Genomic DNA, 16698 nt, shown 5'->3' with positions numbered 1-16698 from the left:
CCTGTGAGACATCAACCTTACCATCTGCTGCCTTGAATCCTCTCCTCTGCCTAATCATACCATGGTCCCACACTACCCCATGTGTGCACCTACTCTCAGTATAGATGGTTACAGGTCTATCAGTATGTAGAATACATGCTCTAGTGAGTGCCATGAGCTCAGCTGCCTGCTGTGTTGAGTGTGGATGTCCTTGAGTAGGCCCACAACATTACGAGTGGTGTACAAAATGGTGCAATGTCACATTGTGAAAGGAGTTGCCAATTCTACCATCATAACACAGGCTGCAAGAGAACACAGACATGCCGGCATCCCTTGAACAGGGGTGGGCATTACCTTTGAGAAAAATACACAAGGACGCAACTTGCCTCCGTGTTCTTGTGTCAGTACACCCGCCATGGTTTTACAATTTTGGCGTACAAACATGTGGAAGGGCATATTATAGTCAGGGAGGCCCAGCCCTAGACTCGACATGAGTGAACATTTCAGATAATTAAATGCATTGTACATTTCAGAAGACCATTTAATCAAATCTGGATTTTCGTCCAGAGTGGCTTGCCTCAAAACATTGTCATAATAGGAGCAATCAGGAATCCATTGTCTACAGTAGTTTATCATACCAAGGAAAGATAACATTTCTTTCTTGGTGTGCGGGGTGACCAAGCCCACAATAGACTGGACTCATTCTGCGCTGATTCTCCTTTCACCTTTTGTGAGGACAAAGCCTAAGTATTCAACCTGCATTTTACACCATTGCATTTTCTCAAGTGTCACTTTGTGACCACATCCTGACGACCATTATAACAGTGATAAACCATCCTGAATGCTGGCCTCCGCTGACATGCTACACAGTAACAGATCATCGACATATTGCATCAGCACAGAACCTTGGGGGGGGTACCATGGTTTTAACGTGGCTTGGAGGACCATGCTGTACACTACAGGTGAATCAGCATATCCCTGGGGTCTGCACCAGGTCAGTTGACGTCCGTCAAAGGAAAAAGCAAAAAGTAGTCTGGTTATCTTATCAACTGGGATAGAAAAGAAAGCATTTTTCAGATCTATCACACTGAACCAAACAGCGTCTGCTGGAATGGCAGATAATAATTAAGTGACATCAGGTACAACAGGGGCTATAGGCACAATGATGTTGTTGATGGCCCTTAAATCCTGTACAAAGCGGGTAGTACCATCTGCCTTTGTCACTGGATTCACGGGCGTGCTGTAGGGTGAAATCCCCTCTTCCAGGATTCCCTTTTGTAGGAATTCTTTTATCATTGGTCTAAGTCCATCAAGTTTCTCTTTTTTTGACAACGGGTATTGTTTCTGATATACTAAGATGACACCTGGTTTCACAGTAGCTGTGTAAAGTGTTCAATCTATGAATGCAGGATTAATGCTATTAAGTTCTGGGTGGTCCTGTATGTTTGCAAGAATCAGTGGCCCCGGTGTAGAGATTGGATGAGATCTGAGTGCACCCTTATGCCCTGATTCTTTGCTGATACCTGCAAGTCAAGCTTAATGAACAAATTCCTCCCTAACAGGCTGACTGGGCAATCTAGTATAATGCTAAATACATGATCTGTGATGTATTCCCTGTCCATGGTCTCGAGTGGTAGTGAGTCAGTTTAGAAAAGTTTTATCAAAACCCCATTAATTCACATAGAAGGCTCAGATTCTCTTTCCACCCACTCTTTAGTCACCCCTTTTAGTCGGACGCTGTGGTCCTCCTTTTGTCCGTCAGTAGTGTCCCAGCTGCCCATAAGAACAGAGCTCAGATGTGAAGCACAACACTTAACATGTAACACGTAACTGCAAACATTGAAACAAACAGATTTTACAATACAGACATAAACACACAAAGGGCCCATAAAAACTTTTCATTGACTTCAATAAAAAAAAGTACAGCTTGATCAATGCTGTTGGCACCAATAAAAACCAAAAACTTCCAAGAAAAAAATAAAATAAAATAAAATTCTCAATGTGCATATTATATGAAAACAAATACCGTATTCCATACACATTCCACTGATTCATGTATCTTCCAACACAGTCAAACAATTTCTTTGTTTCATTCCAAAACTTGCAGCACAGACAAACACAGCTTTCCTGGAAACAGATATCCACACCACACCCAGAATTGCTAATAGAGTATGTCACTGTTTGTTGCTGCGTTTTCCAATGTCTTCTGGTTTTCACTCTGTGATTAATCAATTCTTATAAGAAGACAATATACATGTTATAATCATACAGTCATTTTGTTAAAAGCTGGATTCCCACATTACACTGCTTGGGAAAGAAAATGACCGAACAATTCTTCGTCTTGTATAATGTATTACACATCACTTACTCTGCATGATGTCCTGCCCGCTTCCCTTATCTCAGGAATGTGTTTGTGTGAAGGCGGGGGAAGTGGATCTCTATAGCTCACACTAGATACATACAATACTTATCCATTAACTTATGCTGTCTGAAGTCCACGTGGAGACGTTCTGTTTTACTGTAAGCATTAGTCTATCAGATTGTTAATAAATGTTGAAATAATTAGACTGTCATTCTGGAGAACCGGTAGTCCTGCCTCCAATTTCCAGCAATCCATAAATCTCCTCCAGAAATCATTAACGCTTTCTGAGGGTTTTTGCTTACATGCTATGGCTACTGGGAGTGAAGACTTTTGTTTAAATACCTCTATCATATGTCCTTCTATCTCCTTTCTGCATATAATCCATATCCCATGAAAGGTCGATGTTCAGGTGGCCAAAGTAAAAAAAAAGACCACCCTGCCATTCGAAGACGCGGCCTAGCTTAAGGATGCCATGGAACGTAAAGCGAATGCTCTTCTAAAAAATTCATGGGAGGCTTCCATGTACAGGCTTAAAACTGATATAGCGGCCACGTCTGTAGCCAGATCCATGTTCTTAAGGCTGAACGAACTGGAGAACCATTTAAAGAACAAAACCTCCACAGAGGAAATTCTTCACTCATTACCGCTATTAAAAGCTGCTACAGGTTTCTTGGCTGACGCCTCGGCCGAATCTATTAGACGCAAGCTTGTCTAATGCTGCTCGTAGTCCTGGTCAGGAGATAAAGCCTCTAAAATGAAGCTTTGCTCGATCCCCTTTTCGGGGGAATATGTTTTTGGGCCTGTCCTAGATAAAATCTTAGAGAAGGGTGCTGATAAGAAGAAGGGCTTCCCAGAAGACAGACTCTATAGAAGAAACCAGTCCTTTCGTCCCTACTCTAGCCAAAACAAACCCTATAGAGGCAAGGGCAAATCAGGTCGCTGGGCTTACCCTAAAGGAGGTAAAGGAAGGGGTTTCCTTCTCAAACCCCAGTCTAAGCCTGATGACAAACAATGACGCCATAGTTGGGAGGAGGCTGAGAGAATTCCTTGGTCCCTAGGAAAGAACGACAAAAAAAAACTGGGCTCTGGAAATCATCCAGTCAGGATACAAAATAGAATTCACATCTATCCCCCCAACACGATTCGTCATCACCAATGTAGGCTCCAGGTATTACAAGCAAAACATTATTTTAGGCATCCGGGAACTAGTAGAAAAGGGAGTAGTGGTTCCAGTCCCAGTTTCCCAGTTTCCCAGTTAAATCAGGGGTTCTACTCAACTCTCTTCCTAGTAAGGAAAAAAGAAGGATCCTTTCGCACAATATCAAATTTAAAACACTTAAACAAATTTATCCTGTACAGGAAATTCTAAATGGAATCCCTGAAGTCGATTATCCTCCTAATAAACATGAGAGCAGTGATGTGCTTGATCGATTTAAGGGACGCATATTATCACATCCCAATCCATCCCAACCATCAAAGATTCCTGCTATTCGCAGTTCACGACTTGCACAACCGGATCCTTCATTTCCAGTTCACAGCCCTCCCGTTCGGGATCTCTTCTGTCCCAAGACTCTTCACAAAACTGGTAATAGAGATGGTAGCCCCTATGAGACAGGAAGGACTCAACATAGTACCTTACCTGGACGATTTCTTAGTCATAGGCGACTCGATGAGACTCCTGTCTTGTCCCGTCTGTCAGAGCTGGGATGGATCGTAAACAGGACAAAATCTGTTCTACATCCTTCTATGAGCGTGAATTTTCTAGGCGTAACCCTGGTCACTGAAAAGCAAAAGAACTTTCTCCCTCAGGCCAAAATCCAGTCCCTCAAATTGGAAATCGGAAGATTCCAATCAAAAAGGGAATGTTCTATAAGAGAGGCAATGAGCCTCTTAGGTCTCCTAACTTCCTGTATCCCCTCAGTAGAATTGGCTCAGGCCCACTATCGTGTCATGCAAAACTGGCTTCTGAATCAGTGGAACGGGAAACTAGGATCCTTACACATCAGATTGCGGATCCCAAGCTCTGTGAAGATATCCCTATCCTGGTGGAAGGTGGAGAGAAACTTGTCCAGGGGAGTCCCATGGATCAATCCCCGTCAATTACAGTCCTCACGGATGCCAGCAAATCGGGCTGGGGGGCAAAGGTCAAGGACTACCAGGGCTGCTTGGGGAGGGAAACGTCCAGCCAATCATAAAATTTCAGAGAACTGTACGCTGTCTGGAAGACCCTGAATGCAGCCAGGGGGTTCCTAAAGAACCACCACGTGAAGATCCTATCGGACAACATGACAACTGTTTCATACCTCAGGCACCAATGAGGTACACGGTCAAAAAGACTCCAGAGTAGAGTTGAGCGGACACCTGGATGTTCGGCAGGTTCGGCCAAACTTGAAAAAAAAAGTTTGGGTTCGGGACCCGAACTTGACCCCGAATCCCATTGAAGTCAATGGGGACCCGAACTTTTGGGCACTAAAATGGCTCTAAAATAGTGCTGGAAAGGGCTAGAGGGGGCTGCAAAGGGCATCAAAATGTGCTTAAGAGCATGGCAACTGTTCTGCAAACAAGTGTGGAGAGGGAAATGACTTAAAATAACATAAAATACAGTAAAATTAAAAATAACAATCTGGATCTAGGAGTAGGAGGTTGAGGAGGAGGTGGATGGGTGGATGTGGCGGTGTAGGTTGACGTGGCTGTGTAGGTGGAAGCGGCGGTGAAGGAGGAATAGGTAGCCAACACAGATTTGTGTTATTTTTTATTTTTAAATTGGGGTATCCCCCAAAATATTGGGACATATAGCAAAATAAAACAAAGAATAAGTGCACTTGAGTACAAGAATGGATGGTTGAGGCTGGTATAAATGTCTATTCTGCACAAGGTACGGACAAGTCCTGTGGGATCCAGGCCTGGTTCATTTTAATAAACGTGAGCTTGTCCACATTGGCTGCGGCCTGTGATAATGCTCTCTGCTGTGCTAAACACACGTTCACAGTATACACTGGCTGCAGGGCAGGTCAGCACCTCCAAGGCTGACAAAGCTTTTCCACATTTGGGCCATGCTAACCCTGCCTTCTCAGGTGCTGGCGGTGCCCCAGCTGCGTTGGCGACCTCTTCCCCCTCCTCTGCCTGCGCCTTGTGCTTCCACTGTGCCCCCGCTGTCGGGTGGGAATGCTATCATCAGCGTGCGGTTGTAGTCGCACATCTTCCGATCAGTAACAGATGTTTTCACAAAATTTAGTTCCCTGTCAGCAATGCAGAGCAGGGGTTCATTCACGGCAAAAGGGGGTTCATGTCACCCAGCAATAGAACAGAGGATTTTGATATATTTAGGCCCCTGTCACCCAGGCACAGCAGGGGTTCATTCACGGCAAAAGGGGGTTCATATCACCCAGCAATAGAACAGAGGATTTTGAGAGATTTAGGCCCCTGTCACCCAGGCACAGCAGGGTTCATTCACGGCAAAAGGGGGTTCATATCACCCAGCAATAGAACAGAGGATTTTGAGAGATTTAGGCCCCTGTCACCCAGGCACAGCAGGGGTTCATTCACGGCAAAAGGGGGTTCATGTCACCCAGCAATAGAACAGAGGATTTTGATATATTTAGGCCCCTGTCACCCAGGCACAGCAGGGGTTCATTCATGGCAAAAGGGGGTTCTTGTCACCCAGCAATAGAACAGAGGATTTTGATATATTTAAGCCCCTGTCACCCAGGCACAGCAGGGGTTCATTCACGGCAAAAGGGGGTTCATGTCACCCAGCAATAGAACAGAGGATTTTGAGAGATTTAGGCCCCTCTCACCCAGGCACAGCAGGGGTTCGTTCACTGCAAAAGGGGGTTCTTGTCACCCAGCAATAGAACAGGATTTTGAGAGATTTAGGCCCATGTCACCCAGGCACAGGAGGGGTTCATTCACGGCAAAAGGGGGTTCATGTCACCCAGCAATAGAACAGAGGATTTTGAGAGATTTTGGCCCCTGTCACCCAGGCACAGCAGGGGTTCATTCACGGCAAAAGGGGGTTCATGTCACCCAGCAATAGAACAGAGGATTTTGAGAGATTTAGACCCCTGTCACCCAGGCACAGCAGGGGTTTGTATACGCCAAAAATTTTAAAATGTCACCCGACAATTGAAAATAAGATTTTTTTCAATTTAGAGCACTAAAATTGGCACTTTTTTGCATTGAAATGGATCTAAAATAGTCCTTGAAAAGGCTAGAGGGATGTAAAAGGCAGTAAAATGTGCTTAAGAGCATGGCAACTGCTCTGCAAACAAATGTGGATAGGGAAATAACTTAACTTAAAATGAAATAAAATAACTACAACTTATAAATTATTAACCTGCAACTCATTGAAATAAAAATAACAAAAAATTATAAATTATTAACCTGCAACTCAGAGAAGGAGGTGGATATGGAGTCGGAGGTTTAGGAGGCAGTGAATGTGGTGTTGTAGGTGGAGGCAGCAATGGAGGAGGAGGAGGTAGCTAACAATGTTTTTTTTTATTTTTTATTGGGGTAGGTAGACAAATAAAAAAATAAAAATAAAGAATCATTGCACTTGACTTGAGTACAAGAATGTATGTTTGATGGTGGTATAAATGTCTATTCTGCACAAGGTACAGACAAGTCTTGTGGTATCCAAGCCTGGTTCATTTTAATGAACGTGAGCTTGTCCACGTTGGCTGTGGACAGGCGGCTGCGTTTGTCTGTAATGACGCCTCCTGCTGTGCTAAATACACGTTCAGAGAGTACACTGGCTGCAGGGCAGGCCAGCACCTCCAAGGCATACAGGGCAAGCTCTGGCCATGTGCCCAATTTGGAGACCCAGAAGTTGAATGGGGCAGAACCATCAGTCAATACGTGTAGTCGTGTGAACAGGTACTGTTCCACCTCGTTGTTCAAATGCTGCCTCCTGCTAACACGCTCCATATCAGCAGTTGGGGCCGAGGTGACAAAGCTTTTCCCCATGTGGGCCATGCTAACCCTGCCTTCGCCTTGTTCTTCCACTTATCCCCCGGCGTCAGTCGGGAATGCTCTCAGGAGCGCGTCTACCAGTGTGCGCCTGTAGTCGCCTGTCTTCCGATCACGCTCCAGTGAGGGAATTAAGGACGACACATTGTCTTTACAACGGGGATCCAGCAGGGTGGCCACCCAGTAGTCGGCACATGTTAAAATGTGGGCTACTCCCCGCTGTGAACATGCTTCATCCTCATCCTCCTCGTCCTCCAGTAGTGGGCCCTGGCTGGCCAAATTTGTACCTGGCCTCTGCTGTTGCAAAAACCCTCTTTCTGAGCCACTTCTAAAAGACTGGCCTGAAAGTGTTAGAAATGACACCTCTTCCTCCTCCTCGTCCCGGGCCACATCCTCCTCCATCATCGCCCTAAGTGTTTTCTCAAGGAGTCATAGAAGTGGTATTGTAACGCTGATAACGGCGTCATCGCCACTGGCCACGTTGGTGGAGTACTCGAAACAGGGCACACAGGTCTTGCATGGAGGCCCAGTCATTGGTGGTGAAGTGGTGCTGTTCCGCAGTGCGACTCACCTGTGCGTGCTGCAGCTGAAATTCCACTATGGCCTGCTGCTGCTCGCACAGTCTCTCCAGCATGTGCAAGGTGGAGTTCCACCTGGTGGGCACTTTGCATATGAGACGGTGAGCGGGAAGGCCGAAGTTACGCTGTAGCGAGCGGCGGCAGGATGAGAACGCCGGAAGCGCGCACAGACGGCCCACACTTTATGCAGCAGCTCTGACATATCGGGGTAGTTGTGAATGAATCTCTGCACCACCAAATTCAGCACATGCGCCAGGCAAGGGATGTGCGTCAAACCGGCTAGTCCCAGAGCTGCAACGAGATTTCGCCCATTATTCGTACACCACCAGGCCGGGCTTGAGGACCACTGGCAGCAACCACTCGTCGGTCTGTTGTTCTATACCCCGCCACAACTCCTGCACAGTGTGGGGCCTGTCCCCCAAGCACATCAGTTGCAAAACGGTCTGCTGACGTTTACCCCTGGCTGTGCTGAAGTTGGTGGTGAAGGTCTGTCGCTGACCGGATGAGGAGGTAGCAGAAGAGGAGGAGGAAGCCAAGTAGGAAGAGGAGGCAACCGGAGGCAAAGAATGATGCCCTGCGATCCTTGATGGCAGAAGGACGTGCGCCAAACAGCTCTCCGCCTGGGGCCTAGCCGCTACTATATTTACCCAGTGTGCAGTTAGGGAGATATAGCGTCCCTGGCCGTGCTTACTGGTCCACGTATCTGTGGTTATGTGGACCTGGCCACAGATGGCGTTGTGCAGCGCACACTTGATTTTATCCGATACTTGTTTGTGCAGGGAGGGCACGGCTCTCCTGGAGAAGTAGTGGCGGCTGGGAACTACGTACTGTGGGACAGCAAGCGACATGAGCTGTTTGAAGCTGTCTGTCTCCACCAGCCTGAATGATAGCATTTCAAACGCCAGCAGTTTAGAAATGCTGGCATTCAGGGCCAGGGATCGAGGGTGGCTTAGATGGGAATTTACGCTTTCTCTCAAAGGTTTGTGAGATGGAGAGCTGAACGCTTCCGTGTGACATGGTGGAGATGCTTGGTGATGGAGGTGGTGTTGTTGGTGGCACATCCTTTGTTTGCTGGGCGGCAGGTGCCAACGTTCCTCCACAGGCGGAGGAAGAGGCCGAGGCAGCAGCAGAAGAGGGAGCAGGAGGGACCTGAGCCCTTTCTTGGTTTTGAAGGTGCTTACTCCACTGCAGCCCGTGTCTCGCATGTAGATGCCTGGTCATGCAGGTTGTGCTAAGGTTCAGAACGTTAATGCCTCGCTTCAGACTCTGATAGCACAGCGTGCAAACCACTCGGGTCTTGTCATCAGCACATTGTGTGAAGAAGTGCCATGCCAGGGAACTCCCTGAAGCTGCCTTTGGTGTTCTCGGTTCCTGGTGACGGTGGCAGGCGAACTGTTTTGGCGACGGCTGCTCTGCTTTTGCACCCTGCTCCCGCTTTTGCTACTCTGTTGGCTCGGTCTCACCACTGCCTCTTCCTCCAAACTCTGAAAGTCAGTGGCATGACCTTCATTCCATGTGGGGTCTAGGACCTCATCGTCCCCTGCATCGTCTTCCACCCAGTCTTCCTCCCTGACCTCCTTTTCGGTCTGCACATTGCAGAAAGACACAGGAGTTGGCACCTGTGTTTCGTCATCATCAGAGACATGCTGAGGTGGTGTTCCCATGTCCTCATCGGGAAACATAAGTGGTTGTGCGTCAGTGCATTCTATGTCTTCCACCCCTGGGGAAAGGCTAGGTGGAGTCTTTAAACTGCATGACTTGAGGCTCAGACAGGTTCCCCGATATGCACAGGGGTGATGTGACAGACTGATGGGCATGGGTTTCAGGCACCACCTGTGCGCTTTCTGCAGAAGACTGGGTGGGAACGTGCTGGATCCACTGTCGGCCCCCCAATTAACTAGCGCCTTACCATCCTTAGAACGGCCTTAGGCCCGACCAAATATGTAGATTCTGGCGGCTACTGAGACCTGAGGTAGTAGGTTCAGTAGGACGTGGAGCTGTGGCAGAACGGCGACAATCTCTCCCTGCACCAGAGGCTCCACCAACACCACCACCACGACCATGACCGCATCCCTTATTAGATATTTGCCTCATAGTTAGCGTTTACAAAGCAAAGTAAAAAGTGGTTAAGTCTGTTAAAAATAATTAACCACCAATAAAAACCCTGATGTAGGGTATTGCACTCAATTTTTTATTTTTTACTCTATATGACAGCTGTATTTCTGGCCTAAATGTGACAGTCACTTATGCACGTGTAATCCCACATGTGCAGTATATCAGAGGCTTTTTTCACCCCAGTAACCAAAAGCTGTATTTCTGGCCTAAATGTGACAGTCACTTATGCTTGTCTAATCCCAGATGTGCAGTATATTAGAGGGTTTTTCCACCCCAGTAAGCACAAAGCTGTATTTCTGGCCTAAATGTGACACTCACTTATGCATGTCTAATCCTAGATGTGCAGTATATCAGAGGGTTTTTTCACCCCAGTAAGCACAAGCCATATTTCTGGCCTAAATATGACACTCACTTATGCACGTCTAATCCTAGATGTGCACTATATGAAACATATAGCCAGTAAGCAAAAAGCTGTATTTCTGGACTTGCAGACATGCAGATATCCTGTGCTGGTGCACTATCGTTGCATGAAATGGCTGCCGATTATGTATTGATATTGACTAACTGAAGTAAAAAAAGTTCGTTTTCAGCAGTAGTTGGCTCAGGGCAGGCTTAAAAAAATTGTGCACTGCACCCACAAAACACATTTGCTGTAGATCGCTGAGTAAAAAAAACTGTTCTTGATAAGATTTCTGCCTGATCTCTCCCTCACAGCAGCTGCAGCCTCTCCCTACACTAATCCGAGCAGAGTGACGGGCGGTGCTACGTGACTCCAGTTTAAATAGAGGCTGGGTCACATGCTGCAGTTTTCCAATCACAGCCATGCCAATAGTAAGCATGGCTGTGATGGCCTTTTGGGGCAAGTAGTATGACGCATGTTGATTGGCTGCTGTGCAGCCTTTCAAAAAGCGCCAAGAAAGTGCCGAACACCGAACCCGAACTTTTATGTAAATGTTCGGGTCCGGGTGCCAAAAAACCTAAAGTTCGGTATGAACCAGAACTTTACAGTTCGGGTTAGCTCAACTCTACTCCAAAGCATTGCGGAAGAAATATTCTCCTGGGCAGAGAAAGAAGTGAAATCTATCTCAGCAGTCCACTTGAAGGGCTCTCTGAATCAGGAAGCAGACTTCCTCAGCAGACAGAAAATAGACCAGTTGGAGTGGTCATTGAAACAGGAGGTGTTCAAGACAATAACCAGAAGATGGGGCCTACCCATGATAGACCTGTTCGCCTCGAGAAAAAATACAAAACTAGGAACATTCTGTTTGCTAAACCCGAGAGACCACCCCTGGAGAATCGATGCTCTCTCACTCGTATGGAGTAAGGGCTTAGCATATGCCTTTCCACCTCTCGCTCTGATTCCGAGAGTAATTCAGAAAATCATGGAAGGAAGGACGGCAGTTATACTGATCACGCCTTTTTGGCCAAAAAGGAGCTGGTTCCCTCTACTTCAGAAATTGGCAATAGAGGAACCCTGGAAGTTACCGCCCATCCAGGACATTCTTCATCAAGGTCCTATTCTTCATCCTTATCCACAGTTCCTCAATCTCACAGCCTGGATCCTGAGGTTGCCATGCTAAAACACCAAGGTCTCTCTGACAAGGTAACATCTGCGATACACCTAAAGATATGGAAGAAATTCTGCTCATGGTCCGGGGACACAGAGCCTAATCTCAGAGAACCTAACATCCAGAAGATCCTTGACTTCTTGCAGAATGGTCTGGAGCTAGGACTTACTCCCTCTACACTGAAAGTGCAGATCTCCGCACTCAGTACTTTCTTTAACACCAGTCTCGCTGATCATAGGTGGGTTAAGGGGTTTATTAGAGCAGCAACCAGGTTAAGACCCTCCCTAAGACCTCGTACTCCTACCTGGGACCTAAACCTAGTCCTAAACAGATTTGCGGATCCTCTCTTCGAACCGCTGGAAGACTGCACAACAAAATTGCTCTCCTTCAAAACCACCTTTCTCATCGCCATCACCTCGGGCAGGAGGCTGGGAGAAATACAAGCACTCTCCATAAGGGAACCATATCTGACTATCTCCGACGATAAGATCGTTCTGAGACTGGATCCGGGATTCCTACCCAAGGTAGTTTCCAGCTATCACAGAAGCCAGGAAATCATCTTCCCCTCCTTTTGTGACAAACCCAAAAATCTGAAGGAAAGGACTTCCATCCCCTCGACGTCAGACGTACTGTACTAAAATATCTGGAAGTCACAAAAGACTTTAGGAAATCTGACAGTCTTCTCATCCAGTTTGCAGGGAAAAATAAGGGCTTAAAAGCCTCTAAGTCCTCTATTGCCCGATGGATTAAAGATACCATCTCTCTCTGCTACAAACTTCAAAACCTGGATCCACCCGCAAACATTCGAGCTCACTCCACTAGAGCAGTTTCCACCACTTTTGCAGAAAAAGCAGGCGCTTCCCTAGATGACATATGCAGGGCAGCCACCTGGTCAAGCATACACACCTTTGTTAAACATCCTCCGACCTTTCATATGGGCGCAAGGTCCTTCAGGCGGTTTCCCCCCCCTAATTGTATAATTTTATAATTCTTCTGTGTGGCCGTCATGATGATGAAATGGAAATCCACAATTAGACTTATCAGTAATTCTGTTTCCATGAGTTCACTATGACGGCCCATATTTCCCTCCCCATTTTCCTTCTGTTATTGGTATGAAGTAATACCTTGTTGTTTCCCTTTTTTGATGTATGATGTAATACCTTGAACTATTGTGTTATGAGTCTGGAACTTAGTAATCTTTGAAATACTGAGGATTAGTGGTGGGAGGAGGCAATTTAACCTCTTCTTCTCTGTTCCTGCCCCCTACAGAGGTCATGGGTCAATTTCCTGTGTGGCCGTCATGGTGATCTCAAGGAAACAGAATTACCGGTAAGTCTTAATTCCGGATTTCAAAATGTTAATTTCTCTGCTTTTCCGGCAGATAGTGATACCTCGTACACTAGTTATTACTTTACATCCCCTATATGTCTACTTTATTTTCCTCATTCTGTAAATGTTGTTTTATTTTTTTAGAACAGGCTTAGAAGTTTAGAAGCAATTCTTATAATTTTTAGGCAAATTTCCCAAACCTGCTCTTTAAAGTGGTTCTCCGGGCTTTTAATATTGATGACCTATCCTCAAGATAGGTCATCAGTATCGGATTGGTGGGGATTCGACATCCGACACCCCCACAGGTCAGCCATCTTCTCCTGTCCTGCTCGCCGCTGTCATGTCTATGGCAAGCAGGAAGAGAAACGGGAGGCGGCACGTGTGCGCATGTGCCTTCTCTTCATACAGCTGATTGACTGGGGGAACACCAACTTCTGCTGTTTCAGTGTCTGGAATGGTATGAAGGATAAGTTTATTTCTCTCAATAGGTTGGTGCCACAATTACACTCGATGGATTAATACCGCAGTTACAGCAGACGCATTTCGAAACTGTACGTTTTGTTCCTCAGTGGTTGCAATAGTATAAAAATGAGGGACCAATCGCTCCTTATCCGGAGCTGTGCTGATATCAGAACCTGGGCCGGACCGCGTCAGGCTGTTTTTGTAGTATTCTAGTCCTTCACAATGCACACCCTATGGTTTTTTCAGTTGTTCTATATACGAACAAATTAAACATACAAATGATCTAGATCAGGCATGCTCAACCTGCGGCCCTCCAGCTGTTTCAAAACTACAACTCCCAGCATGCCCAAACAGTCTACAGCTATCAGCCTACAGCAGGGCATTGTGGAAGTAGTTTTACAACAGCTGGAAGGCCGCAGGTTGAGCATGCCTGATCTAGATTATAAAATACAATATATATAAAATACAAAACATCCAAGTTGATCAACAAGTCATAAAACTGGGAATAAAAAAATATAGAATAAAACAGACACATGTAGTGTAAAAGGGCTAATGTGGTCTTCATTCCAGGGTGTTAGTTCGCTCTGCAGGTCTGTCTTCGTTTTATTCAATATTTTTTTTATTCCCAGTTTTATGACTTGTTGATCAACTTGGATGTTTTGTATTTTATATATATATTGGATTTTATGACATATCATGAAACTGCCTTGACCTCACACATGTTTCGATGCATATAAAAAGAGAGAACACAACATCTACACTTTATTATCTCCTCCGATGTCTCCTCTTATCTCCAGTTATTGTATTTTAGATGGGATTTTGTAGGATTTGACATTGTCTCATCTTCTTTCCATTCAGGTTCCTACAATATAGGATCCGCTCAGTGGATCTCTTCTATATAAGATCCTTCTCCTGATAGACCCGACAAGGATGGACAGGGACAAGATGGCGGAGAGCATATTAAATCTCACCCTAGAGATCCTCTTCTGGATTACAGGAGAGGTGAGAGATTCTGATGTCACATTACATCATCTTATTTATGTTACTAACAGATGGACATATATAGAACAACACATAGTGCAACAGCACTCTACAAACCAAATAAAGTACAAAGGTATATTATATTGCTCATGCTATGCTAATAGCAAATACATTTTGTACAAAATCATTTGAGCCCGTCTGCCGCAGGCCAAGGCGATCTCTATAAGATGGGTCCTAACACTAAACTCGCCTGTTATGTGCCATGACAGCGACCATGAAATTCAGGAAGTGTAGGTCCCACATGCATGCTGGGCCCCTTTTGGTTTATATCTGTGTGGTGCCAAAATGGCCTCCATTGAATCCAGGACTACAAATACCAGCATGCATGCTGAGCAAACTATGTACTCATGATAATTAAAATCAGCCTGTGAGGCAGAAGAGGGGCTAACAGATGGACATGACTGGAGAGGTGAGGGACTCTGGAGATGTATGGAGTGATAGTTATTACTGTGTTTCTCCATAACCAGGACTACACAGTAGTGAAGAAGACCTCTAGTGAGCGCTGTCAGGACCCTGTGTCTGACGGATGGGGAAGAACCCTGAGCCCAATCATGGAGCCTCCACCTCACCCCCTGATATATGAGGAAATCAATAGAGAGAAGATCCTAGAACTCAACAACAAGATGATTGAGCTGCTGACTGGAGAGGTAACACTGCTGGGAATGCTGGGACATTATACAGGAACGCTATGAAGGGATCTGGGTGATGACTGTATCATTGTGTTGTCAGGTTCCTATAAGGTGTCAGGATGTCACCGTCTATTTTTCCATGGAGGAGTGGGAGTATTTAGAAGGACACAAAGATCTGTACAAGGACGTCATGATGGAGGATCACCGGCCCCTCACATCAGCAGGTAATAGACATGACTAAATACACACGTCCTCTCATTATCTGTATGTAAGGAATGAATTCAGTCCCTGGATGTGTTTCCCACTGTTGGAAATTGGCCCCAACAACACAAAACTTCTTGAATCAACTTCTTCTTCAGAAGATTCTTTTGTTTAAGCCTCATTCACACGTCAATGTTTTGTCAGTGATTTCCATCAGTGATTGTGAGCCAAAACCAGGATTTGAGCCTTCACAGACATAAGGTATAGGGGAAACTCTGTACCTGTCCTATGTTTAGAGTCTCACCTGGTTTGGGCTTAAAATCTCTGATGGAAAACTGAAAAGCAGCAAGACCTCATTGAAGTCAATGTAAAATGTAGGCAGATTATGATATAAGAGGTAAATGGAAGAGAATTACAGCCGTGGTAAAAGGCAGCGCTCTGTTATAAGTCCTGGACACCGTCCTTTATGCCTCAGAGAACAAAGGAATAGTTTAATATTTTAATTCCAGTTTTCCGCAGTGTGTCGCTGTACGTAGACTTCAGTGTTTTACACACAGATTCCATCATTCCATCATTATCATACGTAACCATAGATCTACACAAGTTACACCGACAACAACTGCTAATTGGATAAAAGTTCCTCATCACGATCTCTTGTTACATAAATAATTTGTTCCTGGAGACTTCTATTAGTCTTCTCCAATTCAAGTACCAATCTCCATTGTTCTTTCCAAAGAGCCCCATGGTCCATAAAGCCAAGATAGGCTCTTTCATTTATCACCGGTCCAACACCAAGGATCGATCCTGATCATAAACCTGCAAATGGTTAGTTTTAATAGACAAATACATTTATCTTGGCCAAGGCTTCCACTTCTAGCGCAAATATTATCTACTTTCTAAAGGTCACCATTCCATCATAACATCTTCAAGAGATTACTTAAAGGCCTCTATTTTCTCAGCAAAAGTAGTCAGTACTAAAAGTACTCAGTATTCACTTCAAAATGGTGATTAACTCTTTAGCTAAGCTCCTTTTTCAGGTGTAAACACAAGGGGGGTCCTTTACTATTCTGAAATAAGCCTAAATTAGACATTTTTCAGGCACAGATGTCGGTGCAATGGGGACGGCACAATTGCCTGTGTGCAGTAGGCGGGGAAGGGAACTGGCCGGCAGGCCTGTCTCATTTACCATTTTCTACATATGTTTCAGGTGTAGAAAAGGGTCTAAATGTAAGACAGCTTGGCAGATGTCTTACATTTAGAACTGGTGCTCGAAAGCCCTGAAGTTATGGAGAGGCCTGCGCGAGCTTAAGGCTTTGTTAAGACCTGCGCCTAAAACACAGGTCTTAATAAATGTGCCCCAAGATGTATACCTAGGAGAACATGGCTGACCATCCAATCTAATCCTGATTCTGCAACACCTACAGTTAAGGAAGAGAGAACAACACCTGAGAGATGTCCCAGTCCTC

Source organism: Bufo gargarizans, chromosome 6 (assembly GCF_014858855.1).
Source record: "Bufo gargarizans isolate SCDJY-AF-19 chromosome 6, ASM1485885v1, whole genome shotgun sequence".
In the NCBI taxonomy this organism is placed as follows: domain Eukaryota; kingdom Metazoa; phylum Chordata; class Amphibia; order Anura; family Bufonidae; genus Bufo; species Bufo gargarizans.
This window is presented reverse-complemented; position numbering follows the sequence as displayed.